Raw genomic sequence first — 17,438 nt, forward strand, 5'->3', positions numbered from 1 at the left:
CTCGACAATGTATCTTACAAAACTAGAATAATGGACCAGTGTCAGAGGTGGCAAGGTAGACAAAACACGATACTGACACCAGAAGAACCTGAACAGTTTTTAGTAGAGGTCTCCACTCGGGCAGAAAGAGGATCCTTGAATTCAAGTATTAAAAATAGATTTTAGAGTGCTTGGAGAAATAACAGGGATAAAAGACATTTAAATATAGATTTTAAGCAGGGAGTTTAAGAGATAAGAGGGGTGATCAGGAAATAGGAGACACCTGGGTAGTAAATAGGCTAAAATTCGCAGTTCATTTTCTTTACAAAGTATACATAGGAGTTGGACAGATTTTGAAGCTATTATCTTCAAAGAATTAGTAAGAAACATAGATGAGATCACACAATGGGTTTTAAGGAGGAAGCTTACAAGATTATAATTAATAAGGTAAATTTGTAGATCATGGAGATACAGGAAGTTAAAGTGTCACCACTACTTATAAATTCAGTTATGTTGTTTGGGATATTTCCAGAGTGTAATTGAAAATAAGAGCCACCCAGGCCCTACCTAAGGTACTATACACTCAAGCTTTAAGCTGTGTTCATTGCTATAGTAACATAAAATACCTACATATAAAATGAATTTCTTCTTTATGTTGGCAACCAAACTTCTCTGAAAATGTTAATTTTCCTAGAATGTTTGTTTCTAAGGAGACGCTTTGGTCAGACTCCAGGGTCTGTTAGTGATTCCATTGCTTTCCAATATGCCTATAATTCTATGACTTTGTATCTCATCTCTGCAATACTATCTCTTAATTTAAAATATCTCTCAGCAGCCTAAAATGAAATGTTCTTGTCCGCCAAAGTGTTATTTCCTTCATCAACCATGGTACCTTAGTGTGTTTTGTTAATGAAGACCTAGAAAGACTCACATACTTTGTGTATGATGTAGGGAGTTTTACACAGCAAATTTTAAGGAAGCCTCTTTTATATTGTCTCAATAGACAGGGAAGTTTATTAGATAAGCTATAGAGCCTGTACAGATGCCACTTATATTTTCCTTTTTATTGTTGTTTAACTTTATAGTTTAAGGAAGTCAGTGTATAATTCATGAGTCAGATTATGATCCCTTTACATTTTTGGTGTTGAGGGTTAACTATATTTTGGCGTAGAGATAGAAGTTTGGGTATTGCATACAGATAAAATAATTTCATCAGGTAGAAAAGCATTTTCTCATGATTTTCTCAAGCAAGACAATCATATTTCTGTAAAAAGCAATCCAAATGCTTTGTTATGTAGTAGTTTGCCTCACATATATTATTGTATCCATCAGTAGTAAGGGAGATTGATAAGATTGAGTAGGTATAGTCACATTAACTTGTGTGACTGTGTATTGGCTAACATTAGCATAAAGCACATAGTTAGATGTTTAGTGCACTAGAATGGATGCCTGGATAAAATTGGAGTTATGTGACTAAAGAGACAGCAGAAATAAATAATGGTGAGTTGGTGTATAGTACACAATGTGAGCAACATATGGTCACATTTATAATTGGCAATTGTGAATGATAAAAAGACCAGACAAAGAGGAACTAATTTCAATATGAATGGGACTTCCAAATACCATTCTAGGTATTTTTACCTTCTCTTACCATTCAAACCTTTGTTAAAATCAGCTTTAATATATCAGAATAGATTTGAATTGTTGGTATTCTGAATGTAGTCAATGAGTTAAATATTTAGACATCATTATGCTTAATCGTGTATTGATTAGAGTGAAAATTAAATGTTGAATCCAGGTAACCAAATGGCATCAGGACTTTTGGCATAGATGATAACCCAAGCTCCTGCCAAAACACATAGCTTCACTGTCAATGTGAAAGTAGCATTGAGCCTACTCTGGCATTTACAATAATTATTCTAACTTGGAACACTGTGTTACATCAAGTGGGATGATAAAACAACAAAAATGTAGTCAACGAAAATGAAGCTGATATCATACTCATTACTCAAGAAGATTCTACTCATGGGCTAATGACAAATACTAAGATATATTTAAAACTTTATGAATAATGATAGACATCATATACTGAATCCTGACTGTGTGGTGTTGGGTGTGTGATGATTACTATAGTAATCATCATAGTTTTATAGAGGAGAAAACCAAAGTCATAGAAAACATACTAAATGCCCAAAGCCATGCTGATGATATTAAGTGGGACTGATAACCCCCACAAGCAACTATACTAGACAATTTATTTATCACTAAATACCATGTTTCTTTGAATCTAACATCACTGCAGGAAAGAACTATTGTTTTTATATGAAGAACTGTATTCATTAAGAAAGGAAAGAACTTTGTGTGCTCATTATTTACGGTTGTTATTCAGGAAGCTATGGGTATAGCCATATGATACTTTTTAGTATATAATTAGTAATATAATTTTCACTTTTGTATCACAACTTGTACTTTTTTGAACTGATATATGAAGTCCAAGCAAAGAAGCTGTAAAACTTCTAAACACAAAGTGACTCAGGTAAACAACTTGGAAAGGCCCATGGGTCACTGCTCAGACAGAAGTGATGAAGAGAATGTTATTTTCCTGTCTTCTCATTTTATAACTATATATGCTTTAAGGAAAATTACTGCTTGACTTTTTTAAAATAATCAAGGTGCAGTGGACAGACTGTCATGTCCCATGACAATAACACTTAAATAAAATAGAACCAAGCAAATGAGGCACTCCTCGTGGATATAATTTCAGTGACTAACTATAAGTTCATTAGCCAGACAACATAGAAAGGCAGTGAAATCTTGTGCTTTTTTTCCTTCAAATTATGTTTTACTCATTTTATTTTGTTGTCTACAGTTTTTAAGAGGGAAAATTATCATCTGATTTTACTAACAAGAAATTAACTTTTTTGCCTCAGCATAGCCGGTGCTTACCTTGATGAAGAGTCTCACTTTCTATGCTGCTGATATAAATTTGAAATCCACATAACTTAAAAGTTACTTTAATTGTTACCAGTAGCTGCTGAATTGATTCATGGCAACCTTCCTCAGAAGGCTTTGTCAAATTTTGATTTACAGAGACAATGAAAAAGTATTTAAAAATTGAAACCACCATAAAATATAAGTTTTACATAATGCTATAATGTATGAAAGTACTTCATAAAAACATGTTTTCTAATGTGTGTATACATTCAATTTTCCATACAATTTCAGTTAAATCTCCAGAATTGAAACTTGTACCGAATTTAAATGATGTGACATTAGAAATACCTGAATATGTAAAAGCTACTATATTTCAACATTGTAATACTATTTCTGACTCATTATTTTCCTTTAACATTGTTCAAGAGCTCATCAAATCTATAGAGTTGAATAAAGGCTCTTAAATTTGAATTAGTAGCTTGGAAAAAGGACTAGAAATGGGTCACATTAAGCTTTTCATAATTTAAAACAGTGATTTTTTTAAACAAAATTGTTAAATATAACATGTAGTTTTGCATCAGTTATTCCTGTTATGAATATGGTTATGAGTATGGTTACCATAAATTCAACAAAATTAAAAACATGTTACATAAAAATTTCCCACTCAGAAAAGGTTATAATTTATATGAGACAAATTAAATAATTATTAATAAATTAAATACCTTATATGTAAGGCAGCTATTATATAAATAAAGGGCAGCTTTTCCTTTTAATTAACTACTGTTCTATTTGAAGATGCAGACTGGTAATGACACATTGTAGTATATTCATCAGGTTTGGGACTTGATGGGATTGAAGAGTAGAAGAAACTGTTAAATAAACTTGACAGGGCAGGAAACACTTGGAGTGGTAGCTCCTAAGTCATATTTTAGCAGTGCTCTAATAAGGCATATGGTGGAGACAAGTGAGAGCTAACTTTGGGAGAGGTGAGAAGTTACTGATCATCAAAGGATTATTTTGAAATGCTGAAGTTGTTGGCCTTTAGCTTGTGTGTTGCTGATGTTGGAGAAGGCCACATGACATTTTACAGATAGCCCTTTTGAATCAGGAGATAACACAAAACAAAGCATGGGAAAGCCCTGACACTAGTGAGAACCCGGAGACTGACTGGAATCCAGAGTCCGAGCGCAACAAAAGCAAAAAGCACAAGCATCCGTACATCACCGTCCTTTCATTCAGGGAAGAAAATGCACCACACCACTCTGCCACAAAGGTCCACTCTTAAAGTGAAAGCTGATACTTTTCAAACTCCTTTAAATGTTCCTTTCAAGTGTTACCGTATCCACTTTAATGGACAAGAAGTGCCTGAGATCCTGAAGTGTGGGGTTCTACAATCACAGATTCCTACTAATGCATTAAACATGTTTGGCATTCCATGAAGTACTGCTCTGTTTATCAGTTGAAACACTGAAAAGAGTTTGAACAGTGCTACAGTTCACCAAACAACTCAAGTCTTCAGAATAATTCTGCACAATGAAGCGTTGCTGGTTCAAGTTGCATGATATAATGTCAGTTTTTGGGAGTCTAAGGTAATAGGATCACAAGTATGTGGCTAGATTGGGCTACAAAGTAAATTACAAGCCACCCTAAACTACACATTGAACCCTTGTCTTAATTAAATATTAAAAACATCTAGAAACTTTGGTCTTTCCGTTAAAGCTGAAGGAATGTGATTATGGAAGCTTACACTGGTGAGTAAAGTTTGTGCATTTTTTTATTTTGATTCATCAAATTGCCACCTCAGGGTAGTTGGGGTGAACTTGCTATTGAAGGACAAAAGAAGATAAAATTCATTTGTGGAAGAAAACGCCAAATTTAAGATGATGTATTTATTATAAAATACTAAATCTGTAATAGTTTTACCTGAACATGAATTTGTTTAATCTTGCTAAATGCGATGATCAAAATGATGACATTAAAAAATTTCATGTCTGGCTAAGCGGTGGTGTCGCATGCCTTTAATCCCAGCACTTGGGAGGCAGAGGCAGGCTGAACTCAGTGAATTCGAGGCCAGTCTGGTCCCAAAAGTGATTTCTGAGACAGCCAAGACTGTTACACAGAGAAGCACTGTCTCAAAAAAAAAAAGAAAGAAAGAAAGAAAGAAAGAAAAGAAAGAAAGAAAAGAAAAGAGAAAAGAAAAAAGAAAAGAAAAAAATCATGTCTGGATTTAAATAAAATCACACAAATATATACTAACCCCACGTGTAAAAAAGAAGAAAGTTATGACATATGAATCCTTAAATTGAAACTTAAAGGAATTTTATGGTTTTGACATGACACTTGCTAAAATAAGGTCATGGCTGACAATGAGTCTATGACACTTACTGGAGAAGAAACTCAGAAGAGAAAGCAAGAGCACTTGTAAACTGCATTTTATAGAAACTTGTTTTGAACAGAGAGCAAACGAGTCCCTAAAGTATTAGTGTGTTTTTAAAATGAAAATACACAGAGAAGCGGACAGAAAGAAAGAACATTTAGAAGTCAATCAGCACAGAGTGTCTCGGAAACCCGTTCAAAGTGATGGTTTAGACTAATATTAAGGAGTAGTGAGGAATTCAATTCAAAATACAGAGACCATAGTTTTGAAGTCCTTTGAACTTTGGAGTTAAGGAAATTGAATTTTTTAATAGGAATTTTTTGAAGAAAGAATGAAGAGTATAAACATATCAGAGCCTACTTTCCTAAGAAAGCAGAAGTTGGGCAGCACTTTCATTCTACTATTTTCTTAGCAGACGATGCTAAAGCAACAGAATAAGGGGATAATGCAGCTTTGGGGTTGGTAATAGGGGGATCCTGTATTAAGGTAGTTCCGGCTAAGGGAGACTGTGTGATCTAATGCCCTGAAGTCCTCTTGGGCTGAATAAGTTATCTTCTTAAGTAGAGAAAGACAAAGTGAGAAAAACAGAGCCAATGTTCAAGTTGCACCAGCTAAACAATTGGTTGAGCGTTCATCTGTATATTCTAAAGCCTCATGTACTGCCAAAACTGTAAAATGGGCAACAGAGTATGTAGAATAGGACCAAAGGGATTGCCATAAGTAGATGTAGAAAAAATAGCTGACTGATTTTTTAGGTCTCATATCTTGACAGTGTCTCAAAATTCGTTAATGTTTGAGAAACACCATCTGAAGTGAGATACTATAGTAATATATATATACATATATATATATATATATATATATATATATATATATATATATATGCTAGTATTTCTGTGCTCCACCCAGTGGGCCTGGGTTCTGATATTCCTCATCCAAATTGCTCAGAATAGAACCACAAAGCATGGAAGCAATGGCTAGGATTATACAGAAGTAAGAGGACATTCTCCTTTGCAGTACAGCTCATAGCCCACCAACATTTATTGCAGGGACAGAACATGGAGCTCCTTTCACAGGCTGTCTCACAGTTTGTCAACCGAACAAAGGGATAAGATTTTATTAACTCCTAGATACACACACACACACACACACACACACACACACACACACACACACACACACATGCCCTATGGGTGAAGAAAGAACTAGAGAGGAGGATATAATAACCTTTGCTAATTAGGAATTTTGGAAAATTCAAAAGAATACACTTCTGTTAATAAGCCTGAGAGGTTTCTAAAGTAACTATTGGATTGACTGGGGTGATTCTTTGTTTTTTAAAGCCAATCTGTAAAGACCAGGAGAGGCTGCTGTTTCTTAAATGCACAGACAACAATACAAATCAGGAGAAACAAAAGACTACAAATAACATCAAAAAAGAGTGTGAATTATATGAAAAATAGATCAAATTAACAGTTGTGAAGAAATATGATGAGCTATATACAAAAGAACACAGTAGGAAAGCATAATGCAATAAGAAAGATGATGGAAAACAGGAAAGCCTAGCTGGGCGGTGGTGGTACACACCTTTAATCCCAGCACTCAGGAGGCAGAGCCAGCTGGATCTCTGTGAATTCAAGGCCAGCCTGGTCTACAGAGTGAGATCCAGGACTGGCACCAAAACTACACAGAGAAACTCTGTCTTGAAAAAACAAACAAACAAACAAACAAAAAACAGCAACAACAACAAAAAGGAAAGCTTATTTAGTAAAAATGAACATACATAGACAAACTTTAATTTCTACTGTATTCTTACACTAAGCCAAATGAAAATGAAAGCACAGATTACTAAACTGTACGGAATGTTGTAAAACTAGTATTAGAGTTTACACAGATAAATGTCTAAAATAAAGAGAACAATACAATAAACAACAAAGCTTTATTCCAGAAAAAAACCTAGTAAAATAAATCAATAAGACTGAAATTATTATAGGTGAAAAAATAAGAAATATCAAGGTACACATCCACAAAGAAGACAATATAAAAAATAGAACAATCAATAATGCTGAAGAGGAGATTTTTAATAAGAAAATTGAAGCTCATCGTAAGAGTTTATGAGTTTATCATATCATCTTATAAGATGATAGATTATAAGCTGGCTTCACATGAACCAGTGAGAAAAATCACACCAAATAAAAGCAGACTCCATTCCAAGAAGAAAGAGACAGGGATTCATACATTGACAAAGTTTGTAGTAGAATACCATCAAGGTGATGGTGATTTGAGGAGTGGGGGGAGCCAAGCTGACTTGGCTGTCTGACAGAGAAAGGGAAAACAAGACACCCTGTGAAATGGTCTGTAGAATAAACATACCTGAAATGTGTATAATAGGCTCTTGGAGACATGGAAACAGCAATTGACAAGTGCCCATGTTTACTTCTATCTATAAATAAAGTGTTCTCATTGATATGTACTAAATTAGACTTGGAGTTTTGCATGTCTTTGTTCTGGATTTGAGAAAATAACTGAGGGGAGAGAGCACAAAGGACATGGCACAGGACAAAGTGCTTGCTTCGAATGCGTAAGGTCCTGAGTTTGACTCTAGCATTGCAAAACGCGGAAGGATGAATTAGGGACCTTTTCACAAGGCAACTGCAGTTCCCTGAAACTATCTGCAGTGTATTATGTTATAGATGTTTCAGTAAATTTATTTTTAGGCTATTTAAAAGAGACATTGGATGTAGATTGGATTTGAACGGATCAGAAAAAGATTATATTGTTGACTCTTCACTGAATCTGCTTCACATAGCTGCCGGCATTTCACAGACACTGAAAAAAATGCATGCTTAATGAACAAACACGTTCCAGCAGATGCTCACATATAATCTCATGTCAACAGGACTAATGCATAAAGGAGTAGCAATTTTGTGAAGAAGCCATCAAAATCTATGATTCTGATCAGATGTGCAGCTTTTACATTGTGAGCTGTGTTGAGTTTAAATCACTACACTGGGGAAGAATCATAAACAGTTTATAATTTTATTTTTAATGGAAAAGAGCATAACCACTGAGCACATTGATGAAGTATGACTCCATAATAGCTAAATCTTAAGAGTACAATTACACCTTACCAACATATACAATTATTGATATTAATGGTCTCCCATGAAGTTGCTCAGGAGAATACTTTTACATGTCCACAATGACATCTCAACTGTTATTGATATTTTGTTATAGCTAATACATTAACATGAATTTTTATCAATGTATATCTTACCATAATTATTCTATGTAAATGACTAATATAATATCTGCATAAGAATTTATGATTTAGGAGACATTAAAGTCATTTAAAAATACAGCTGACAAAAGAGACAGTTAAGATCAAAATTCTGGAATAGGTAAGAACACAGAATGACATCAATAATGATAACCCTTCTGTTAATATTCATTTCTAGATTGCAGGATTTAAGAAAAAACAAACAGAATGGAATAAAGACGTGTCTTGTATGGTAAAGATATCATATGATTTTTTAATACTAAGTTATTGGATATTTACATAGTTTGAAAATGAAATCATGAATAACTAGTTACTCATATTTTATTTCAAGACAAATGTTCATACAGTAGATTAAAAAATTGCTATAATGATTGAAATTTTTGAAATAAAATATTTTTTTCATTACTCATATTTAGTTACTAAGCAAAACAAATCCTCACCAAGTTGAGTTTAACAAAATATATGGTTTAACTCTTGCACATGCTCAAATGTGTGACTGCATATAATTAGTGTGGCTGAAGACAGGAAAATGAACATTTTAAAATGTTTATTAAATGGTTGATTACTATATATTCTAATAGCTTTTTTATAAATGGTTACTGAATCACAAATGTTTGACTTACACTTTTTTTAATAAGAAATCATTTAGCATTCAATAAAAGGGACACTTTTAATTCCCATCTTTTTTCTTTTTCTGGTTAGTTATAAAACACATGATGCAATTCTTCAAGGCCTAGCCACAGCTCCCACTCACATACACATCACAAGGGAAACACAAAGTATGCCTTGGTACACAGTGCAGTCAAGCTACAGACTTTCCTAGGTTAGGTGATTAAATCACCAGAGAAATACGATTTTTTTAACATGCACAATAGATTTATTTGGATATCATCCTGTCATAAGTGGAAGAGCATCTCTATTGGTAAATATTTCCTTTGCTGTCCTCAAAATGGGGCACTGTGGGAGAACCTATGTGGAAGTCCTGTTACCACTCCTCTAATATTCCTACAAGGTAACATTCATCATGTCCAAAGAGAGGACTGGGAATAAAATCAATTTGATTTCAACCAATAACAAATACATTTCCATTGAAATTATTTGAAAATGATAAAATGATCCCAATCATACAGTAGTCTACAGTTTCTTTATGAATTAATTTTTTTGAGAAATTCATATATGAGTACTATATTTACCTCACTTAATATCCTCCCATATAATCTCTTTACTCCCACTAAAATCCATGATTGTCTATTTTATTATTGTTACATATATAAAGTACATTTATATATGCACATACACACAGTTACATAATTAATTTATAAGTACAACCTGCTATCTTGAATTGGTATTGTTCATATCACTTCATATTGCTTGGCTTATTAATGTTGCTTGACCCTGAAGAAGATTGAATCTCTCTCTCTCATCAGTCATTAATTGCCGATAGCTTGTCATCTAGATGGTGGGGCCTTGTGAGTTTTCCTCCATCCACTTTGCCATGTTAACTTCGGTTGTCGTTTCCAGGTCTTATTCTGATAAGCATGTTGTGGAGATTTCATGGGTTAGTAATATCACTTTCTCATAACGTTTTCTTGTCATTTATACAAGATGCTTCCTCACAATTGGCTGGTCCTCTGGCTCTTAACTATCTTTCTACCTCTCTTCCATGATGTTCTCTGAAGCTTAGGTGTTGTAGATGCATCTGTTGCATAAAGAGTCTTCTTTGATGAGCTGTGCAAGCTTCAATTACCAGTGGGTATGAGGACAGATGTTTAGAAAGCAGTTAGATATTAGAGTGGTTTAGGAAAATGGCTTGCATAGGTTCTCCTTTAGAGTCCACAGCCTCTTCAGTACCTGATATTGGGCTAGCTTTGCAGTACTTCCTGTTGAGCAAGCCTAGGTCCAATATGATAGCTATTGACTACTTCCAAGATGTGAGTACCACTATCACACATTTTGAGATATGATACAGTTCAGGTCTCACATCCTACAGAGGTCAGATCTAGCTCAATTCATCCAATTCCTGTGTAGAACACATGGTGTCTTCAACAATAATGTCTTATCAATAATTTATGGAAGGCAGCCAAGAACATTAACAATCACCCATTGTCTCTTGGAGTACCCTGACTAACCACTTGAAAGGAAGTTCCCAGGCCTGGCACTAGGATGCTTGTTAGATGGTATATGGTTTTCTAGAGGGGCACCATATTTCAGTGAAATAAACTGACATACACTTGCATATATCATGTATAATTTAAAGTAAATATATAACGATAGAATTCCTTATGTTCTTTTCAAATTACTTAGCATAATTTACCCCCCCTCCCTTTCTACTGCCCAGTTAAAGACTTCCTCCTGGTTTTCTGTTTCTGCCTTTGTAGCACTTTGGCCTGTTACTTTCTTCTCTAGAACTCCTTTCCTGTCCCCCACATTTTTCTTTTTACCTTCCTGACATTTTTGTTTGCTCCAGGTTATAGAATCCACAAATAAGAAAGAAGATGTAATATTTGTCTCTTTGAGCCTGGGTTACCACACTCAGTATAGTATTTTATGATTGCATCCATTTACCTGCAAATTTTATGATCTCATATTTTTTTACAGCTTAATAATATTATGTATATTTACCACAATTTTATTGTAAACTCATTGGCTGGAGAACATTTCCACTGCCTAGCTGTTATTACAGAGAGATGGTGAACATGACTGAGCAAGTAGCTGTGGAGGCCTTCGGGTATGTGTCAACTGATCACATGATAGAGCTATTCTTTGATTTTTGAAAATTCTCCACATTGATGAAAACAATGACTACACCCTGTTGCAATCATATCAACACTGAATGAGGATTCACCTTTCCCCACACCTTTGCCAGCATTTATTGCCAGTTGTTTTATTAATAGTAACCATTTTTAATGGTGTAAGACAAATCTCAAATTTGGTTTAATTTTCAATTCTCTAATTAGTTAGGTTGTTGTACTCTTTTGGAGATATTTCCTAGCATTTTTCTTTTTCTTTTTCCTTTTTTTTTTGGTTCAAACTCTTCGTTAAATCCACAGCAAGTGTTTTAATTGAATTGATTGTATTTTTGACTTTTGTGTTTGGAGTTCTTCATATATAGTGGATATTAATCTTCTCTCAGGTGTATAACTTGCAAAGATGTTTCACTCCATAGGATTTTTCCTTATGGATTGACTCTTTCTCTTGAGATACAGACATTGTTTAGTTTCACAAGGTTTCATTTGTTAATTGTGAGCCTTAATTCTTGGGAAAATTAAGTCTTACTCAAAATTACTTTCCCATACTTAGCTTTGGGTATACTACTATATTTTCTTTTCATAGTCTCAATGTTTCAGGTTTCTGTGTTCTGTTTCTATTTAATTCTGAAAACCATTTCCTGTCTCTATCTTCAAAAGTATTATTTACTCCAATCCTAATAACGATCATTACATATTATAATGTAAAATCAATACTGACATATTACCTGAAAAAGAGCAGTTCTGAAAGTCAATCTAATGCCATTAACATATCTACAAAACTGAAAATGATAACTTTTAGTTTGTATATCTGCAACGTTGATGTTATTTATATGTAATTACCTTTTAGCATTTTTGTTTATTTGAGCCAGTGTATAATGTTGTCCAGAATGGCTTTAAACTCTCTGTGAAATAAAGATTGACCTTGAATTACTGATCCTCTAGTACCCCCATGCACAAGAATCACAGGTATAAATCACTACACCTAGATTAACTTAATATTTTCCAAATAATTTGCCAATTAACACTGAAGTTATAATTGACAAAACTAAGTCTATACCTTCAAAAATATTTTATCAGAGTTTGAATTTCTGATATGGGTAGAGATCATGCACTAGCGTCAAAATTTTAGTAGTGTTTACTCAACCGGAGAGTTTAAGCTTCATTTACAATGTGTGACATTAAAACAATATTACTTTGCATAGGATAATCAAGTAATTATTCAATTTAGGTACATGATATTGAGAATACATCATCTAGCATAATACAGATTCCAGAGGGTAGGAAAAAAAGAGTACTCTTTCTAACATAGGACATTCCTTGAATAGCCACATTCAGTGTTAAAATTGTTCAAAAGTCTAGGAGGTAATGTGGAATCTGTTTTTTTTTTTCTTTAGTAAACACTTCTATCTTTATTTATTTTTTAAACTGTTTTCTTCTCTCATACATTACATCCCAATATCAGTTCTCCCCTCCCTCCACCCTTTCTGCTCCCTCTGCCCATCTTCTCTCTCCTCCAGATCTGCTCCTCCTCCTTACCTTTCATAAAAGAAAAGAAAAGGGGGTAAAAAGGGAAATCAAGAGCAGTAGCCACTTTATCATCTACCAAACAAGGCCTTACAAGATACAATAAGACTGGGCACAAACCCTTTAGGGACATTATGTAATGTTTCTTCTTTGTTTACTAAAACATAGTCTGTTCTGTTTACAGAACTGATACATTTGGGAAGAAAAGGGCTGTGTGACAGAGGTTTTAAAGTACTGAATAGATCACATGTTAAACAAAGTTTGCATCAATTATACTCTTCTTGGCACAAGAAATTTTCTCCAAATGGAAAATGTAATTTGTTCAGTATTAGCCTAAAGTGTTTTGCAGAATATATACATTTTTAAAGTTGCAGAAAATAAATTAAAGCAGGTATATTAGGATTCAAATTTCATCATTACTTGCATAAGTCATAGATGTTTCTTTGGAACATAATATGACTATCACTATTGACACTAATCATATTTCATGAATATCAGTCTCATTATCTCATAGATGTGCCTTTCAACGATTATATATTAGCATTTTAGTTTGAAACCATAAGAACATAAATCTTTAATGAATATACTTAAGCAATCTGTTTACTTGAAATTTGTCTTGCTTACTGCTTTCAGTCCACAAATTGCTCAGCAAAATGCACATTTTAATCACTGTAAAACCAGCAATTGCTTTCCATGCAGTAGAGTAGCATTACTGTATAATTCATAGGGAAAATTTAATGATTAGTGTTAGTGCCTGCAGTGGTTCCAAAAATATCATGGCCACTAGAGTGACCTGCAATGATCTAGATATGAGGGCTTCTTCAGTGAATAAAGTATATATTTTAATTTCATTCAGATACTTGGATTTGGTAGGTAGATGGAAGGTAGATAAGAGTTGTAAACAGATAGGCAGGTTTTTAGATCGATAGATGATGCAGTTTTAAAATCTTGGTTAGAAGTACTGAGTTTTTTTAACTTACATAATGACTTGAAAAACAGTATAATTTGCTGAATGGCATTAAAAATTAATGAAAGTCCTTAAAATTGAGAACCAGGGAAAGTCAACAGATGTAAGCTTTAAATTATCCTTTAATTTTTTTAGCTTATTCTCTTTCCTTTTCATTTTCTTCTTCCTCAAAAATTTCAATATTTATACATGTACCAAAATTTACTAAGCTGTGCACTAGAATATGTCCATTATATTTTTCAACAGCTAAGGAAGAAATAGGAGTAACATAAAATGACTGACTGCTAGAATTTTTTAATTAGACATTTTGGCATTTTGATTATATCTTTGTCCTATATAAAATACAGTAAACTCATCCTTAAGTAAATTATTAATTTATTATACAAATATAAATATAATATGACTATTATTTTGTGTGATTAAAGATGTTCAATCTCTAACAGTAAGGATTACTGAACAGTGTTTAAAATTTTAAATATTTCCCTTCTCTTTTTTTGATGATTTTATACATTCATATAATGTTTTCAACAAATCTACCCTGTATTCCTTGCCCTATTTCCTCCCACCATTGTACCCTCCCTACTTCATTTCTTTATTTTATATACCCACTGAATCCATTTATTGCTGTTTATATATACATATACAGATTTAGGAAGATTACTTGTGCACGGGTCCTGGTCTTAAGTCCTGAATCCATGAATAAAAACAAAACTAAACAAAACTGAATAACATTTTCAATCACCTATTTTAAGTTATTTCTCTGGACATATGTAGATTTCTCTGGAAATGTGTAGGAACGCAAGAGCATATAGATGTCACGTGTAAGTTTAAATCAATCCCCATTGATCATCTCTCCTTTAACCATTGTGATACAGACTGTGAAAAAGTGGTGAAGAAAATAGTGTGGAGTTTCAAGTCATTTTAAATATGGGTACATTGTACACAGACCAAAATGAGCTGGAATGTGGAACTTTGACAAAAAAAAAATGTTCTTAATGTTATTCATTGACACTCCACCCCTTATCTCTTGTAACTACAAATGGCTTTCAATTTCTGAAATTAGTTACTTCAAATGTGTTTATATAAATGAGATCAATCATACAGTAGGTGACATTCCAAGACTGAATTTTTCTTTCAGAACAGAGTTTTTAACAACACAAGGTGTTAATTTTTGAGCATTCTCTTGAGATTTACACATGCCTAATGTATTAAAATCTGGAAATTAAGTGCCCATGAAATAGTTACTGCCTGTTATGATTTGTGAATTCCCCACATACTATGATTTTTTTCTTTTATTTTACAATACTATTCAGTTCTACATTAGTGTTCAGTTCTACATAACAGCTACAGATTCCCTTGTTCTCCCCCTTCCTGCCCCCTCCCCTTCCCCCCAGCCCACCCCCCATTCCCACCACCTCCAGATCAAGGCCACCCCTGAGGACTGAGATCGACCTGATAGACTCAGACCAGGCAGGTCCAGTCCCCTCCTCCCAGATTGAGCCAAGCGTCCCTGTATAAGTCCCAGGTTTCAAACAGCTAACTCATGCAATGAGCCCAGGACCTGGTACCACTGCCTAGATGCCTCCCAAACAGATCAAGCCAATCAACTGTCTCACCTATTCAGAGGGCATGATCCAGTTGGGGGCCCTTCAGCAAGTAACTTTATGTCATAAATGATTTGACATGTTCAAATTTCTTTAAAATTTATTGCTATAAAACAATGGAAAGGTATAGTCAAAAAGGCATGCATCATAAATGGATATTCTGCATTGTGGATAAACTTATATAATATTTTTGACTGAATCTATCCAAAATGAAATAAGTTAAACATAGTTCTAAAACGTACTATCATAAAGGTACACATAATTATTCCCTTGGTAGAATCGGCAATGTTAGGAAAGTAACTTTTGAATTATAAGACCATGAACTCTAGATTCCATTTAAGTTTTAAAGGTAGCTGTATAGCACATTTCAAAATAACAATTGTTATTAGTATTAAATGTGTCAGTATATGATAATAGTAAAACTTACAAGCTGAGTGTTCTAGCATTGTGAATTCTGAGGAATTATGTGGAACTGGAAAACAGTTTCCTTGGTAATATAACCAAAGCAAATCATGTCTCTACCCAAAATAACACAAAAAGCATAACATTTATTTTGCATTTTCTTAAAGGGAATTTTCCTCAGAACATATGTTAGCATTTCACTGAGGGTCTTATTAAAGATGCCCTGGCATTTCTGTTTATCTGAATAGAGTCTCACTACCTCACACATTTGGAGCATCATAAAATACCACATTAACTTTCCTAGCAGAGCTTTGGATGATGTAGAAGACATAGAATATATTATTCAATGAATCAATAGAACAATAAACATAACAGAATTATCTTAGTAGTAAAATTTATCAAAGTAATTAAAGTCAAACGTGTTAATAAATTTCTAGACATACCAGTCACTAAATATTGTTTGCCTCTTCCTTCAAGAATAAAATTGAGTCCTAAGCCAGTCATCCCTTGAATTTCTTTCATACCTCATTATTTTTTTACTAACTCATTTTAATTTACCCAATGTGCTCTTACACAAAATGATGTCACATTTATTTTCTATATGTATTTTAATACACTACTTCTAATTTTCTATTTCAGTTAAATTCTATATGTGCTATGATAATGTCCTTGTAAATATTTTAGTGTAGTTTGAGATGTTTTTCTATACCATGAATTCATTGTCTTCAGAACAAAATATTCAACTTTGGTAGTGAATCTTCAATGGAAATTCCACTTATGGAACTCTGCTAAAGATTGTTATATATAATGCAATATGATGACAGCAGCTTTTGTTCTGCAACCATCTTCATGTCGAATTTATCATCACTACTTTATATTTAGCATTTCAAATGAGATTTATAGATCTTATGGACAATTTTCAATTTAAGCTCAGGAAATAATTTGGACAGGAAAATTCAGTCTGTAATTTGAAAACAAAATCTGTGAATTAAGAATATTTTAAAGAAAACATCGGTAGCTATCATGATGGACAGCCACATGCCATAAGAGAAAGTGGCACTTTTTAACAGTCACACTAAACAAACTTGAAAATGAACAAATTTGGTAAAGCCTGTGAAGAATCTTCCAACCAAATGTGTGTTTGTTAAATCCAACAAAACTTCCTGTTAAAAGTAAATCTTTTATGTACCATATTTTCTTTATACTCTGTGCCATATTATCAAGCTGTAAAGAAAAAACTGTCATTTACCACAGGAGAAAGGAAAGTGAAGGCATTATATAAAACCAATTAAAACATAAACAAAACAGCAAATACCATATGATTTTACTTAAATGTGAAGACTAAAGAAGTTGAACTGATATAACCTAAAGGCAGGATGTTGGTTACCAGGCACTAACTGGAAAAACAGGGTGAGAGAAGAAGTTGAGATGTGAACAGGTACAAAATTTTAGTTAGACGTGAACATATTCAGGAGATCTGTTACAATATGGTAACAGACCAAGTAACATTGTATTAGACACAAGGGTATTTCTAAGACAGTAGATTTTAAATATTCTACCTACAAAATATGGTAACTCTATGAAGGAAGACAACTTTAATTACTTTGATGTAGCCATTCCAATT

At 33.5% G+C, this 17,438-nt stretch overlaps 1 protein-coding gene across 1 annotated transcript in view; it reads left to right on the forward strand.

Moving 5' to 3' along the window:
* Znf804a (zinc finger protein 804A) overlaps positions 1 to 17,438 on the forward strand; it is a 194,185-nt gene that overhangs the window by 71,751 nt on the left and 104,996 nt on the right. The gene's annotated exons all lie outside the window — the stretch shown is intronic.

The sequence above is a fragment of the Peromyscus maniculatus genome, chromosome 4 (genome assembly GCF_049852395.1).
Source record: "Peromyscus maniculatus bairdii isolate BWxNUB_F1_BW_parent chromosome 4, HU_Pman_BW_mat_3.1, whole genome shotgun sequence".
Lineage (NCBI taxonomy): Eukaryota > Metazoa > Chordata > Mammalia > Rodentia > Cricetidae > Peromyscus > Peromyscus maniculatus.